This window comes from Acanthochromis polyacanthus, chromosome 15, assembly GCF_021347895.1.
Source record: "Acanthochromis polyacanthus isolate Apoly-LR-REF ecotype Palm Island chromosome 15, KAUST_Apoly_ChrSc, whole genome shotgun sequence".
Taxonomy (NCBI): domain Eukaryota; kingdom Metazoa; phylum Chordata; class Actinopteri; family Pomacentridae; genus Acanthochromis; species Acanthochromis polyacanthus.
Window position 1 is genome coordinate 28,689,234 of NC_067127.1, and position 16,832 is coordinate 28,706,065.

The 16,832-nt window shown below is 41.5% G+C and overlaps 1 protein-coding gene across 1 annotated transcript in view; it reads right to left on the reverse strand.

Annotated features, from left to right (window-relative positions):
• The window catches only part of usp54a (ubiquitin specific peptidase 54a), a 95,283-nt gene extending 83,054 nt beyond the window's left edge, over nt 1-12,229 (reverse strand). Inside the window, 1 exon segment of the mRNA XM_051959564.1 lies at nt 12,087-12,229. The gene's annotated coding sequence lies outside the window, so the exon portion shown is untranslated.
• Between the last annotated feature and the right edge of the window lie 4,603 nt (nt 12,230-16,832).

The window sequence follows — 16,832 nt, forward strand, 5'->3', positions numbered from 1 at the left end:
CACCCAGTTGATAAAAACAAACGCACATGGCGTTATCTGTCAAAATAACAGCGCAGGGGCCCTAATCACAGTGTTAACCCTTCCTGTTCGGCCCCCGACCGTGGTCAGGAAGCCCGGGGTTAACCCCCTTCACTTCATCAGCAGCCGTAGAGGCAAAGACACAGGAGCCCAGCCGTATTGAAATACACTGCAGCCTTTACGGTCTATAAACAGTGGCTGAACCGCACAGTGCCGCCAAACCAGCAACTACACACCTTCTCTGCTCCTCCGACTGCACCGACTGCCCGTCCGTCTCACTCGCTCTCCCCCTCCCTCCCACACACACACGCTGCTCTCTCTCCCTCTCTCATGACGGAGCAACACACTGTCATAACAACAGCGTAATCTTTGAAATGCGCTGGCGTAGCGGCCCTAATCACAGCGTAATCTTTTAAACTGAGCGTAACGGGCCGTTAAGACTGCGTAACGGCCCGTTAAACAGTTTAACGGGGCCGTTATGACAGCGTAACGGCACGTTACGCTGAAATGCGCTGGCGAGAACCCTGCTTTCAGCTGTGAACTTTGTCAATAGCGCCTGGAAACTTTATTAAAACTTAATATTCAACGGAGCCAAAAGTCTTTAGAGGCTTAATGGAGGCAGAGTGTCTGGATGACGTTTACAAACCGTGGAGAAGCTGTTTTTCTGCCGCTATCACACCCCGGCAGCGAGAAGGGAGTACATCCTCCTGAGTGATCGCAGCTTTTTATATCTGACAGAAATACATGAAGGTCCAAGGTCAAATCAACAGCAGCGAAATGTTAATTAAACAGAATAAAAACGAAGAACAAGCGAGCGGCAGTTAGGAGCTTATGGAGCTTCCAGGATTAGAGAAATGGACCTTGATAAAACCCTGCTGACATTCACACTGAGTAACATGCAGAAACTGAAATCTCACGACACGGACTTTTATTTTTAGACTGACCACTGTGCATGCTGTAATTAATCCTGTGGTGTTTTTAGAGGGTCATTTCACCCCAATTATAAATCCTTCCATGCTGCTTTACTTATCTATGTTATCTGATAATAGAGGTGAATGGATAATTACAGTCAGTTATTAAATCGGGCAAATATGGAAGGTGAAAACACAAAGTTGCCGAGTGGAGCCACAACAATTAATCGATTACTCCACAAAAAGGAAAATTAACAGCTGAGAATTTTCTTGAAATCAGGCTGAAAGTAACACATCACATTTTACTCTTCATTTAGTTTTAGTTTCTCTGATGTCAACAAATATTCAGTTTTCAGAAAAATGGTAAAATAATACAAACAATTGGTTCAATCGTGTTTTCATTCAAGTTTATGACAGATTTTACTCAAGTTTTAACAATATTTGGAAATGAAATGCAAATTTATGCACATTTTCATCCAAATTTATTGCATGTTTCACAGAAATTTCAGAAAATCTACAAAATAAAACGTAAAGTTAGGTATGTTTAAAATCAAATACATGGCAAATAGATTTAATTTTAGCGTATAATGCCAGTTTGTGTATGTTTCCATTCAAATTTACTCACATTTTAAGAAAATCCCCAACATGAAAGTGTTAGTTCATGTACACTTTCATCCAAATGTATTGTAAAATTCAAACAAACTCTAAAAAAAAAAAAAAGTATTTATCAAGCTTTAAACACATTGCAAAAATAGGTTTGTTTAAAAAAAAAAAAAGGTGAAAATCTGGCAGTAACACTCCAGAAAAGCACATTAAAAATGGTGGAATTTTAGAATGCTGAAAAAATGTAAAAAAAAAAAAAAAAAAGAAGTTGTTAAAATAATACCAAATATCTAGCTTGGAAAATCCAAACTGAATCTCCATGTAATCTCCTATCTCCATGTTAGGAGATACAGGAGAGTCAATTTGGCATTGGGCGAATTGAATCGCGTTTCCCTCCCGGGACAGTTTGGTACGACCAATCATAGCACGGGAGGTGGGAGTTAATGCTGCGTCATCTTCAGCGCCTCGAAGATGATGCCGGAGGAGGAGGAGGGGGGCCAAAGCGAATCTTTTTGTGGTCTCTTGGCTTTTTGGATGGCATTAGTCGTTGCCTCTTTTCACTTGAAGTTTCCGACGATGAGGCAGTGGATGGCTCGTTACTTTCGGCTTCTTGCCGTTCCAAACGTGTGAGTAAATTTAAGCAACTTTTACACATACTTGGTTTGGCTCCGATTTAAAGTTATTCCTAACACCGCTAATCGTTCGGAAGGAGTCTTTTGTTGCGTAGCCTTTTCAAAAATAAGTGTTGTATTTGAGAGTACCCCATGTATTCGCAGATTTTTGTGACAAAAACGGCAGTAATCATTCACCGCGACACTTTCTCGGCTGCATGCCATTGTTGTTTGGACTACATGGACTTCAAGGTCGATTTGTTTGTGCGTCACATCCGTGTTACGCTGATTGGTTCTTTCTCGTTCAAGCTGCATTCGTCAGCCCCTTCTTTTTGAAATGGTCTCCTATCATCACAATGCCAGACTGCCTTTATTTGTATTTATATTAATACATAAATAAAGTCAGTCTGTATTTTCCAGGCAACCAAATATCTGTAAAATAATGTTAGTTTGAGTATATTTAAATACTGTAAAATTTAGATTTTTTATGGGAACAGAAAGAATAAATTGTCATTTGTAAAAACACATTTTTTTTATTTGGACGTTATTTAAAGCTTTGGCTTCTTTTTTGGTTTGTTGTTTTTTTTATACAGTAAACATGCTAATTACTATTTTTCTGTGATTTTATTAGATATTTTCTGTAATTTAACATTAAACATTTTCCATTCAATATTATACATAATTTTTCTTTTAAATAATTCTTTCAAAAAGTATCTGTAAAACAATTAAGATTGAGTTTGGGCCTCTGATGTTACAAAATAAAATGTGTAATTTAATTTAAAAATAACTTTTGTTTTTCTTTTTTACAAGAAAATTCCAATAGGGAGTAAAACAGTGACGTAAGCACACCTGGGCAGGAGACTGACCAATCAGAGAGCAGGACAGAGTTCGTTTGGTCTCCTGGCGACCACTGAGGCTGATGTGGTGTAAAACTGGTTATGTAACAAAACACCCGGCTGTCGCAGAGGAGACACACACACACACACACACACACACACACACACACACACACACACACACACACACACACACACACACACACACACACACACACACACACACACACACACACACACACACACACACACACACACACACACACACACACACACACACACACACACACACACACACACACACACACACACACACACACACCTCTAATTCACCAGGCTGGCTCAGCGCCGCCTCCATGCAGCCACTCTGCAGGCTGACAGGAGAGTTGCCAGGAGGCTGGAAGCCACTGGGAACACTGGGCAGACTGGGACAAAGCCAGCGGGAACGGAGATGTGGAGGAGCAGAGATAAAGGGTCTGGCAGCAGACAGAGTATTGATTTGATTCACTCTGGCCGGCGTGGAGAGTTTACAGCTGCCAGACTTCATTTATTTTCAGGCTCATTTTCACCACTGCTGCTCATCAGTGAGATCTGCTGAAACCGCAGAACTGCTGGACGTTCGCAGTGACGACGACGCTAACAGACCTCTCTCATTGTGGACATTCTGACATTTTACAGCAAGTCAGCTCCATGATCAATGCTACACACTTGCTTCTGTACAAAACGGCAAATATAGGTACTAGAATCCTGATTTAGAGCTGCAATAACAGGTCTGTTAATCAATTAGATGATTAACAAAATACCATAAATAAGTTACAATAAAATTTTAGTTATTTCTTAAGCAAAAATACATAAAGTTTTAGCCTAAAAAGCAGCATGTGAAGCTGGGGAAGCAAGTCTCCGAGACCAGGACCATCAGTACTGGCTCCCCCCAAAGCTGTGTTCTTTCCCCACTGCTGTTCTCCCTGTACACCAACAGCTGCACCACCAGGCACCAGTCCGTCAAACTCCTGAAGTTTACAGATGACACCACCCTCATCGGACTCATCTCTGACGGGGATGAGTCTGCTTACAGACTGGAGGTAGACAACCTGGTGACCTGGTGCAGCAGGCACAACCTGGAGCTCAACGCCCAGAAGACAGTGGAGATGGTGGTGGTCTTCAGGAGGAACACAGCCCCCCCTGCTCCCATCAAGCTCTCTGACTCCACAGTGCTCACCGTGAAGTCTTTCCGCTTTTTGGGATCCATCATCTCCCAGGACCTGAAGTGGGAGAAGAACATCACCTCCATAAGCAAAAAGGCACAGCAGAGGATGTACTTCCTGAGGCAGCTGAAGAAGTTCAACCTGCCAAAGACTATGATGGTGCACTTCTACACGGCCATCATAGAGTCCATCCTCTCCTCCTCCATCACCGTCTGGTACCCTGCAGCGACCGCTCGGGACAAGAGCAGGCTGCAGCGCATCATCCGCTCTGCTGAGGTGATCGGATGTAACCTGCCATCCCTCCAAACAAGGTTGATGCTAGAGGTACGGACCCGTACCCGTAGCATCTGTACTAGAGGTACGGACGTGTTACGGTCACTGAAGAGCTGGCGATGGTTAACTACTATTTGCTGCACATTACAGGCAGTTTATATGAATGACTTTGACGGCGAACATTGTATAATTTAACTAAAAATACACCGTCTCCTCTCACACTTTACGTAGACAAAGTAGTTTTTACGCTTTTAGACGCTGTGTCTAAATTGTTTGAAGTCCAGTTCCTATTAATTAGTTTACCGCGTTCAGTGGTGGAAGCGGCTGACGAACTCCATTGCAAATGTTCCCATTTAATTGCGGACGCTAATTTACAAGATAAAATTAAGGATGTCGAATATGAAACAAACACTCGTGAATGGTGAGGAGCAGCTCTTTAATTCGGCATGAATTTTAAAAAAAAACACAAACTCGATTTACTGTGATATTGTGAGATTTGTTTGTGGTGATGTAAATTAGCCATTCAACTGAGTCCGCTAACATTAAAGTGACTGTGACAGGGTCTGTGTTGACAGACGCAGAAAATACGTCAGGGTTTTGTTTAGGTTGTTAATATGTAATAGTCTGTCGCTACTTTTGAAGGTAAAAAAATACTTGTAGTTTGCTGGCTGTTAGTTCCGCCATTCATTCCGCAGATTCACCTCGAATCACGGAAGCGCCTTCATCAGCGTCGCCGGCTCATTAATATTTATGTCCGTCGGATTACCAGCCAATCACGAAGCACGTTCATCAGCCGGCTCATTAATATTTATGTCCGGCTCATTAATATTTATGTTAAAGCTGCTGTCCGGAGTTTCCGTTTGTTTTCAATTTATGTATCATTTTTTAACAAAACTTAAATGTGTTAGTCTAGTTCGATACTATAATATAATGTTAGTATGACGCGATATGAAAATTTATTCATGAGCTCCGCCTTCCTCTCATAGACCCCCATGTTATTCCAAAAAGCGCCGGTCGCTGCCGACCAATCAAGTTCGAGCTTCAGCTTTGTCATGCTGTCAATCAACAGTTACGCACACAGCAAGCAAGCCCATGCAGAGGTGGGCGAGCTACGCACTACGCAACCGCGCGCACATTTGTTTTGCTTGTGGAGGAGAGAGCATCAGGGATCAGCAACTTCCAGAAAAGTTACCAATCCCACGGCTTGTCAGGCCAAGAGACTGCAGGACGTTTTTTGGCTCGGGGTGCTCGTGTCGCTCCCCGACCACGGCCTCCATAGCCCGCCTGACGGCTTCGTTTAGATGCCCGATCTCTGGAGGAAGATGTTGGGGCGTCTGGGACATACTCTTCGTCAGAGGAGTCATGCAATTCTGAACTCTTGATAGAAATAAATAAACAATGTAACACATATACACGCGGAAATGCACTAAGTTTGATAAACAACGTCATCGGGAGGGATACACAAGTGTAATCACATATTGAAACTTTACTCGTTCGTCCTAGCAGATTCATGTTATTTTGGTATTAGGACAAGTTAGACTCAATGCAGCATTCTAACGTAATTCCTTTATTATTTACTAAATGTACTAAATGTAGAAGAGTGGAAAACAGCAAAACAGGCAAGATGCTGCAGCACTCCGGGCACCACTCTCAGGTACTGCGCGCGTGCACAAATAAAGGGGCAAAATCAGACGGAGGGAGGGTGGGACCAACAGCGTTTTGGGAGACGCTGCGATTCAAACTCCGGACAGCAGCTTTAAGGGAAAGTGCCGTATCCGTAGGCCACAGGCTACGGGTACGGGTCCGTATCTGTAGACACTACCAACAAACAATTCTAGTTTCAGCCTAATTGAGCAAAATAATCATAATTATGAGTCCAATTTTGCAGCAGCAGTTACAGTCAAATTTGTATTTAATCAAAAAACTTCTTATTTCAGAATGCCTTGTTTAATTTCAGCCAGTTTGGTTCTTTGCAGAAAAGCTTCAATGATGCAGAAGATCACATTTTCATTTGATAAACTGAAAACTTTCCCAACTGGACAACATTAATGAGGTATTTTCTTATCTTTAAAAGGTGTTTTTCAAGATCTCCTCGAACCCAATCTGAAAAAAAAAAATCAATCAATTGACAAAAAACTGGAGGATTTCAGCATCAGAGAATGAAACGGTTTATTTAAAAATGTTTCCAGACGGCCTGACTGAACTTAAAAGTATCAGTTTTTTTTCGTTTCGTTTTTGTTTTGTTTTTTTACCCTGTGAATCACTAAATCAGATTTTCCCTTAAAAAGCTCTGTGGGCTCAGGAAGTGAAATTGCTCTGCTGCTGACCCGGTTGGCAGCCAGTCTGGGTGAAGATTTGGAGCCTAACGACTAAAAAGGAGAGCTCATGAATATACAGCCGTCCTTCAGCACTGCAACGGCCCCAAAATAACGCTGAGAATTTGGGAATGTGGAGCACTTCAATCACTTAATTCCACTCACTGAAAGGAGGAATTAGCTACTCCTCGTCTCCCTGTGAGACTCCGAGATGAGCAAAACGTCTCAGCCGAGCTGCTCTGACTCAATCAAGGACACTTCGGTTGTGACGGGGTTCAAAGCCAAGGCAGCTCCTACTAAAGACGCAGTTTGGACTCTGATTCAGGCTGAAAATAACATGACGGTGACTGGGGGAGAAAAAAAAAAAAAGGGTGAAAACACTGCAGCAGACACTGACTCGTGAGGAAATCATCTCCAAAAGGGCTGATTATTCCACTGATGTACAGAAGAATATTCAGTTTACATGACATTGTAAAAGCTTTAAACAGCAAAAGTTTGGGATTTTTTTAATTAAAAAACAAATGACTATCAAAGTATTTGGGGTTCAAGCTACATATTTTTTTTATTTTAAATCAGATTGAATCTTAAAGAGAAACTTCATACACTACATTACTATAGGATATTATTAATACTATCATTCCAGTGGGAGCAAATATGGAGCACTGAGCAACTTATGAGGAAACGGATATGAATAAAGTGGAGACTGGTAAAAAATAATAAATGATAATAATACTAGGAAAAAAATAGAAAACAAGAGGTTGGGAAGATGTTATGTAATATCCATCCATCCATTCTCTATACACCGCTTTATCCTCACTAGGGTCGAGTTGGTGCTGGACCCCATCCCAGCCGACTCAGGTGAAGGCAGGGGACACCCAGGACAGGTCGCAGGTCTGTCGCAGGGCCACATACACAGACGAAGAATCACACTCACATTCACACCTACGGGCAATTTTAGAGTACTCAATTAACCTCAGCATATTTTTGGACTGTGGGAGGAAGCTGGAGTGCCCGGAGGAAACCCACGCATGCTCAGGGAGAACATGCAAACTCCATGCAGAAAGATCCCAGGCCCACCCCAGGATTCGAACCAGGGATCTTCTTGCTGCAAGGCAAAAGTGCTAACCACTACACCACTGAGCAGCCCTGTTATGTAATATCTGTCTTGTAATATTTTTGATTAGTTACAGCTGCTTCATCTGATAAGGAATTTAAGTATCTGGACAGTTACCGTATATACATTGTCACAAATTTATGATTATAAAATCTTTTATTTGAGCTGATTTTTATAGGCTTTTTTGGGGGGGATTTTATGGTTTGTGTAGTTATAGATTCACAAGTAGGATGTTTGTTACCTTAAAAAAATAAACTTTCATTCAAACCAGCAAGGCTGCAAACATGTCCACTGCCTTGAATTTTAGCTTAAGCCCCCTACATGTAGGCAATAGAAGCATGATAAGATCCATCCATCTATTCTCTATACACCGCTTTATCCTCACTAGAATCGCCCAGGCCAGGATTTGAACCGGGGATCTTCTTGCTCCAAGGCGAAAGTCCTAACCACTACCCCAATGTGCAGCCCATGCATGATAAGATGCAGAACTGAACTACACAACAGGTGCTAGCATCAACAAGAAGGTCAACCATGCTTGTAATTTGGTAATGTGCATCATTTTTTGCTTTCTCAGTGTCCTAATCAAGTAGGACTTTTCACCTCTCTGATATGACCATCAGATATCAGATGTGGGCTCCGAACTAAATGCCATACTTATTGGACAAGTACTTGAATCATTACAGCTTTGGCTGTAGCAAGAACAACTAGGGCTGTAATGGTACCACACTACTTGTATCATCACAGTTCTAGCTGGTCCACTAGTGGTACCATTAAGGCTGGGTTATGCTTTGCACGCAAGAGAACATGTATGGGTTTATACCCTGTGCAGGGGGGTGGGGGGGGCACATGTAACCGGTGTACTCTCGTACTAAATTACAGTAGAAGAAGTTTGCCACTGCTTACACCACTTACAACATGGTATTTTACCAACTAGTTGCATTTCAGCAGTTAGTTTTAATTTCACATCACAAATTTTTCATAACCCGGTTGTCACGGTGATCTGTGTAATGAATCGTGTAGGTGCACGTATTTCTAGATTTTACCTACGAGTAGGTCCTCATCCTCTGCCATGTTTTTCCACATGACTCCATCCATGTAGTTATAAAAATGTGCAGGTGCACAACTGCTCGAGGGGGGTGTAGCTGCTAAAATTCCATAATTTGTCCGCATGGAGCCACACGGATCTCGCGGACACAGCAAGCGTGAACAAGCTTTACAGTTCTAGTTGTAGCAGTTACCACTAGGGCTGTTACAGCACCATTACAGTCCTAGCTGTACCATTATAGTTCTAGCAGGTACAACTAGGGCTGTAGTGGTACCACTACTTGCACCATTATAGCCCCAGTTGTACCATTGCAGCCCCAGTTGTACCACCAACAGTACCATTACATTTCTAGTTGTAGCAGGGACACTTGGGCTGTATTGGTACTACTACTTGTATTACATTATAGCCTCAGTTGTACAATTACACCCCGAGCTGAGCCATGGCAGATCCAGTCCTAGTTGTACCACCATGGTACAAGTAGTGGTACCATTGTAGCCCCAGTTGCACCTGCTACAACTAGAACTGTAATGGCACCATTACAGCCCCAGCTGTATGTACCATTGCAGCCCCAATTGTAGGAACCATTCAGCAGTTAACAACAGTACAATGACAGCCTTAAACTGCTATCATAAATCTGAAACTGAATCCAAAGACTTTATTAGACTCCCATGTAAACCTATGTTCGCCTTAACTTAGAGATGACTTAGCTTAAATAGCAGCAGTACGGCTAGGTCCACCTGGATCTGCATGTTGACATCAGATCACAATAAGAACACATTTTAATCCTCGGCATAAATGCAAACACTCTAAAGCGCCAACTTTACTTCAAAACACCAATTTTACAGCAAACTGTCCTCAAACTTCTCCCTTAGAGTTTCAACCATTTCTCCCACCACACCCCCTCTTGTGAATGTATTGTTCTAATTTTCACTCTCCCACATTCCACACAGCAGCAGCTCCCATCAGTTCAGTGAATAAACAGTAAATCATCCAGACTGGGAGGAGCTCCTCCTCCTCCTCCTCCTCTTTTTTTCCCCCAACACATTATTTTCCCATGAATACTGCTGAATAATGTTCTTTAATTTGAAGCTCGGGTGCCTGCACTGGCCCAACGCACTGCACAATTCCTCACAAGCACTGCACCAACAAAACTTCTTTCACAAGTGATGCATCACCCGGGTGGGGGTTCATTCATCTGAGCTGCATGAAAACCAGACCTACAGGTTGTTTTGTGCAATTATTGACGCTGAACCACTAAAACTAACAATTATTTTTTTCCGATTGCTAACACGCATTGGTCGAAACTGAACTCACATGTTCAAAACTCTTTACACGGTCTGCAAAACAGAAGTCCATGTGTCCCAAACTGCAAATCACTTTCCATTGCTTTCACACAAAATGCATTCAGTGACCACAGTCACCGAAATTCATGAACTCTTTTCTCAGTTACTGGTTCACCACCTGCAAAACACTAGACTTTTACAGCACATTGTTCAAATGCTAACACACTTTTTTCAAAACTGTTAAAACCACAATCAAAACAGAATGATGGGGGGAAACATGGGGAATTTCTGCTGCAGCCACATTGAAATCTATTGAAAATCATATCAAAATATTGAAAATTAAAATAAATAAAAAGATTATCTAATTCCAAACACAGCTGAGTGTAGTTGTCTGCTGAAAACCGATTCTGGTTACCTGTATTTGGCCTCATCAGAAACCATATAGAAGGAGACACTCAAACAGGTTCTAGCCACAATGCATCTCCAGAGAAGACATCAGATGTGACGTGGATGGAAAATTGAGTCCAAATGCAGACGACAGGGTGTGAATGGTACAGTATACATGTGCTGCTTGTTTTTGAATTTTATCTCTTGATTTCTATTCTGCTCCCTGAATTCTGAGATTCTACATTTTATTTTTGTTTACAGTAAACTTTTTATTGTTTGTAGAGTTCCAAAGTACCTATGCAAAGGCACAGAGAAAATATGTAAATGTTGCTGAAGTAAACTGCTGCATTCCCGATTCATTATTGTTGCAATATATTACAATGATTTAGAACACTGAAATGCAAAGATCTTATTTTATGTATGAAGTGTTTTGTTGGCGAGAAACAATTTTGGGGATGAAATTAACTTTTTAGCTGAGATGCATGAATGCATCTCAGCTAAACAGTTAATTTCATGATGGAAATGCAGGCTGTGTAAACAGTTAATTTCATGATGGAAATGCAGGCTGTGTTAAGAGTTTTGAACATGTGACTTCAGTTTGGACCAATGCTTGTTAGCAACTGAAAAAAACTGTAATCAAGTCACGAGTCCAGAAAGTAGTTTCACCAATGTCAAGCTGTAAACTGCATTTTTTCCAAGTTATTTCCAACATAGTCAGTTTAAATAACGGATTCCATCGCATTTTGTCCAGTTTGACGTCCTCATTTCATCTTGCAGCACCACACCAAAGTCCGTTCACCAATTTAACACTTTAAAAAAATTGTACTTACATGCTCACGTGTACTCACTGAACAACACGCATCAGTTACTTTTAGATATCAGCATGGACTAATCTTCAAATCGGGTATAATTATTATGATTATCAACACTGGAAGCACTTGATCAGTAAGTATATTAAGAATATAAACCTCTGTGAACCGGTTCGCCTGTTGTTCCCGGTGGTAAAGACCGGCAGGAACCGACGTCAGGAGTTGGGATTTCATCAAAATCAGCTGAAGTCTGGAGCGGGAGCCTAAGTAAACCAGACCACAAGAGGCCGAACTGAGCCCGAACACACGCATCCACAGCCGTTAAAGGGGCAGTTTTCTAAACGGAGTCCGGCGCGGTGCTCACTCCGGGGCCACATTACATCACTTCCAGCAAAACTTCATGGAGAACAATGACGGCAAAGCCGTCGGTGGCCCGCTTTAACCCGGTACCGTCTCATGTAGTTGGGCTAAACGCGTAGAAACACAGAAAGGATGTGCAACTACAGCCCGTCTGCGTGTCGATTACTGCCGAGCCCGTCCGTAACCGGTACCGACAGCGTAGTATCCCTCCAGCTAGCGCCAGTGGATGAGAGTTAACGGCTGCTGCGGTTCAAACGGCATCAAAGCGGACCGGCGGGCAGGAGAAGAGCAGCCCGGCGGCAGGAAAGGAGCTCACCTGTGGCCTGGAGCGGGGCAGTCGCGGAAACGCAGCCGGTTCGTCCCGAGAAGCGGCGGTTTATTGTGTTTAAAGCGGCCGCACGAGGGGGAGGAGCCACTACCTGCAGCACGGGGGCGCGAGCACCAGCGCGTGCGCCGCCCGGAGCACGTGAGCGTGTTTGGTTGTGGAGCGTGTATGAGACACGGCCCCGTTACTACGGAGAGTAAGAGTACTGTGACTGTAGTAGATACCTGGTACAAATAGAGGTACTGATGCTGCACAATAAATTGTACTCCCTTACAAGTAATAGTACTGATATGGCAAAGTAAAAAACAAACAAACAAAAAAAAACACTCCCTTACAAGTAACAGTACTGATATTGCACAGCAGAAATACTCCAAGTCATAGCACTGATACTGCACAGTGAACAGTACTCCCTTACAAGTAATAATACTGATAATACACTGATAATGTACTTCTTTATAAGTAACGGTACTATACTGCATAGTGAATAACACTCCCTTACAAGTAATAGTACTGATACTGCACAGTGAATGATACTCCCTTACAAGTAATAGTACTTCCACAGGAAAAACTACTCCCTTACAAGTTAATTCACTGATGAAGTGATGTGTATAATTCTCACTGATACAAACACTGATATAGTACTGATACTGTGCATAAAAATAACACTCCCTTTCAGGTAATAGTACTGATATGGCAGAGTAGAAATACTCCAATACAAGTTACAGTCTTTTTTGATTGCTAACACGCATTGGTCGAAACTGAAGTCACATGTTCAAAACTCTTAACGCAGCTTGCAAAACAGAAGTCCATGTGGACCAAACTGCAAATCACTTGACATTCCTTTCACACAAAATGCATTCAGTGACCACAGTCACCAAAATTCATGAACTCTTTTCTCAGTTACTAGTTCACCACCTGCAAAACACTAGATCTTTACAGCACATTTTTCAAATGCTAACACACTTTGTTCAAAACAGTTAAAACCACAATCAAAATAGAATGGGGGGGGGGGGGGGGGGGGGGGGGAGCATGGGGAATTTCTGCTGCAGCCACATTGAAATCTATGAAAAATCATATCAAAATATTGAAAATTAAAATAAATGAAAAGATTAGGTAATTACACACAGCTGAGTGTAGTTGTCAGCTGAAACCCGATTCAGGTGATTTGTATTACAGTTTTTTTCAATTGCTAACAAGCACTGGTCCAAACTGAAGTCACATGTTCAAAACTCTTAACACAGCCTGCATTTCCATCATGTAGCTCAGCTAAACAGTTAGTCTCATCCCCAAAACTGTTTCTCACCAACAAAACACTTCATTCATGTTTCAAAATAAGCTCATTCAACCACAACACGAGAAAATAGTCTCACTTTGGAAACAAACACTGTCAATCTTAGCACACTGAACCACAAAATACAAACAACAGAGAGCACTACATGAAATTAATTGTAATCTTTCAAGTTTGAATGATTTCTTTTTAGATAAATCAGTATTTTATTATAAAATAAGATCTTTGCACTTTGAGTGTTCTAAATTATTGTGATATATTGCAACAAGAATGAATCATGAATGCAGCAGTTTACTTCAACAACATTGACGTATTTTCTCTGTGCCTTTGTATCGGTACTTTGGGACCTTACAAAAAATAAAAAGCTTACTGTAAACAAAAATAAAATGTAGAATCTCAGAATTCAGGGGGCAGAATAGAAATCAAGAGATAAAATTCAAAAACCAACAACACATGTACACACGTGGACAAAATTGTTGGTACCCCTCAGTTAAAGAAGGAAAAACCCACAATTCTCACTGAAATCACTTGAAACTCACAAAAGTAACAATAAATAAAAAATTATTGAAAATTAAATAATCAAAATCAGCCATCACTTTTGAATTGTTGATTAACATAATTATTTAAAAAAACAAACTAATGAAATAGGGCTGGACAAAAATGATGGTACCCATAACTTAATATTTTGTTGCACAACCTTTTGAGGCAATCACTGCAATTAAACGATTTCTGTATTTGTTAATGAGCGTTCTGCAGCTGTCAACAGGTATTTTGGCCCACTCCTCATGAGCAAACAGCTCCAGTTGTCTCAGGTTTGATAGGTGTCTTCTCCAAATGGCATGTTTCAGCTCCTTCCACATATGTTCAATGGGATTCAGATCTGGGCTCATAGAAGGCCACTTTAGAACAGTCCAACGCTTTTCTCTCAGCCATTCTTGGGTGTTTTTGGCTGTGTGTTTTGGATGGTTGTCCTGTTGGAAGACCCATGACCTGCGACTGAGACCAAGCTTTCTGACACTAGGCAGCACATTTCTCTCCAGAATGCCTTGATAGTCTTCAGATTTCATCGTACCTTGCACACTTTCAAGACACCCTGTGCCAGATGCAGCAAAGCAGCCCCAAAACATTACTGAGCCTCCTCCATGTTTCACCGTAGGGACAGTGTTCTTTTCTTCGTATGCTTGCTTTTTGAGTCTATGAACATAGAGTTGATGTGCCTTACCAAAAAGCTCCAGTTTGGTCTCATCTGTCCAAAGGACATTCTCCCAGAAGCTTTGTGGCTTGTCAACATGCATTTTTGCAAATTCCAGTCTCGCTTTTTTATGAGTTTTTTTCAGCAGTGGTGTCCTCCTTGGTCGTCTCCCATGAAGTCCACTTTGGCTCAAACAACGACGAATGGTGCGATCTGACACTGATGTACCTTGCCCTTGGAGTTCACCTTTAATTTCTTTGGAGGTTGCTCTGGGCTCTTTGGATACAATTCCAACGATCCGTCTCTTCAATTTGTCATCAATTTTCCTCTTGCGGCCACGTCCAGGGAGGTTGGCTACTGTCACGTGGGTCTTGAACTTCTGAATAATATGAGCCACTGTTGTCACAGGAACTTCAAGCTGTTTAGAGATGCTCTTATAGCCTTTACCTTTAAGATGTTTGTCTATAATTTTTTTTCGGATGTCCTGGGACAATTCTCTCCTTCGCTTTCTGTTGTCCATGTTCAGTGTGGTACACACCTTTTCACCAAACAGCAGGGTGACTACTTGTCTCCCTTTAAATAGGCAGACTGACTGATTATGAGTTTGGAAACACCTGTGATGTCAATTAAATGACACACCTGAGTTAATCATGTCACTCTGGTCAAATAGTTTTCAATCTTTTATAGAGGTACCATCATTTTTGTCCAGGCCTGTTTCATTAGTTTGTTTTTTTAAATAATTATGTTAATCAACAATTCAAAAGTGATGGCTGTTTTTGATTATTTAATTTTCAATAAATTTTTATTTATTGTTACTTTTGTGAGTTTCAAGTGATTTCAGTGAGAATTGTGGGTTTTTCCTTCTTTAACTGAGGGGTACCAACAATTTTGTCCACGTGTGTATACTGTAACATTCACACCCTGTTGTCTGCATTTGGCCTCATGTTTCCATCCATTACATTTGGGGTCTGTTTCACGAAGCAGGTTCATTGAAAACTCTGAGTTTCTTAACCCTGAAATGAGGGAAACTCAGAGTTTTCCGTTTCACGAAGCGAGGTAACTTAACCCTGAGACAGAGGGGTAATTCGAGCCTGTTTCACAAAGAGGGGTAACTTAAACTCTCGGTCAGTTACCGCAGTAACAGGCTCTATGACTTGATCCTGGTCGCCAGCAGGTTTATCTGAGAAAACCTCGAGTTTCTCTCTGTCTCCGCCCTCTTTCAGCCACACACGCTGTTTCATTCCCTCATTCATTCAGTCAGTAAGCAAGTTTTGGCATAGAACCGCTTTTATTAACGATCCAGTGGATAAAGGAGCAGCATTACCGCACAGATAATTAAATATTCGTCGGTAGATTGTTATCAGATCGAGTATAAATGTTCTCGCATTTCCGGAGAATTATCTGTTTGAGTGGTACCATTTCATAATCGTTTGAAGTCCATAATCTACAGAAACAACCTAATCCGTCCTTACATTTACATTACAACCGCAGTCATGCTCTCACATCCAGCAGATATTGTGTGCTGCGCTGCGGTTCTTTCCAAATGGAAGTTTTTATATAATGTCGGAGATGCAGAGTAAGGCAACTATATGGAGGACATTCAGAAAAGTGTTCCTGGCCCTGAAACGGCTTTAACTCATCATTGTGGTTTTCCTGGACACAAACCTGTCAGAGCATCAAGGAGGAGTTCCACAGGATTGCAGGTGAATGATGTAGAGATCTGTAAAATTCATTTTAAACTAGAAAAGCACTCAGAGAGCGCAGACCTCCGCCAAGGATATTGACATTCCCATGGAACATTGTATTCACATACATTTATGTACATAAATGTATGTGATTTAGAACATTTTGGATGACATTCTAAACTATGAAGTTTTTGTCACATTCTGGACAACATACGAAAATATGACCTTTTACTGAAATTTTGGACGACATACTAAACTCTGACGTTTTTCTCACATTTTAGACCACATAGTAAACTATGACGATTATGTCACATTTTGGACGACATACTAAACTCTGACGTTTTTGTCACATTTTGCATGACATACTAAACTATGACGTTTTTTTCCTCTCATTTTGGACAACATACTAAACTATGACGTTTTTTCCACATTTTGGACGCTACACTAAACTATGATGTTTCAGTTACATTTTGGACAACATACCAAACTATGACTCAGAGAGCGCAGACCTCTGCCAAGGATATTGACATTCCCATGGAACATTGTATTCACATACATTTATGTACGATTTA